This window comes from Schistocerca gregaria, chromosome 6 (genome assembly GCF_023897955.1).
Source record: "Schistocerca gregaria isolate iqSchGreg1 chromosome 6, iqSchGreg1.2, whole genome shotgun sequence".
Lineage (NCBI taxonomy): Eukaryota > Metazoa > Arthropoda > Insecta > Orthoptera > Acrididae > Schistocerca > Schistocerca gregaria.
In genome coordinates this window covers 426,363,291-426,364,046 of record NC_064925.1, presented here as the reverse complement: position 1 = coordinate 426,364,046, position 756 = coordinate 426,363,291, and the positions used below count along the sequence as shown (strand labels likewise).

General features: G+C 42.2%; 1 non-coding gene across 1 annotated transcript; it reads left to right on the top strand.

The window, feature by feature from the left end:
* The first annotated feature begins 318 nt into the window (after positions 1-318).
* On the top strand, positions 319-393 carry Trnas-gga (transfer RNA serine (anticodon GGA)). The gene has a single exon. It is a non-coding gene; the product is annotated as a tRNA-Ser (tRNA).
* The last annotated feature ends 363 nt before the right edge of the window (positions 394-756 follow it).

Below are 756 nucleotides of genomic sequence, written 5' to 3'. Positions count from 1 at the left end.
AGTAGCGGACGTGAGTCGTGCTTCGGTAGCTCAGTTGGTAGAGCACTTGCCCGCGAAGTACTAATGTACCGAGTTCGAGTCTCGGTCGGGCACACAGTTTTAATCCGCCAGGAAGTTTCATATCAGCGCACACTCCGCTGCAGAGTGAAAATCTCATTCTGGAAACATCTCCCAGGCTGTGGCTGAGCCATGTCTCCGCAGTATCCTTTCTTTCAGGAGTGCTAGTTCTGCAAGGTTCGCAGAAGAGCTTCTGTAAAGTTTGGAAGGCAGGAGACGGATACTGCTAGAAGTAAGGCTGTGAGTACCGGACGTGAGTCGTGCTTCGGTAGCTCAGTTGGTAGAGCACTTGCCCAGGAAAGGCAAAGGTCCCGAGTTCGAGTCTCGGTCGGGCACACAGTTTTAATCTGCCAGGAAGTACCATATTCTTCATACAACTATTCATAATGATTTACTATCATCTGCCAAAAATAGACACTTCATTATTAATATTCATATTCATATTACAATTCTCCTCATACAACTATCCATTGTCATTCATTACTCCATATATTACAGAGTTTCTTACTTCTAGCATATTTCATCACTAAAATTAACATGTGTAGTTCTGTCTGCAGCCTGCACCAATCGCCTCGTATTCTGAAAGAAAAATAATTAGTTATGACTGCTGTTATACAGTGTGTATAGTATATTCTTGTTAATGCTTGTTAATTCTGAACTATTTACTCTTCATGACAAGATATTGCTTTGTCTTTCTAT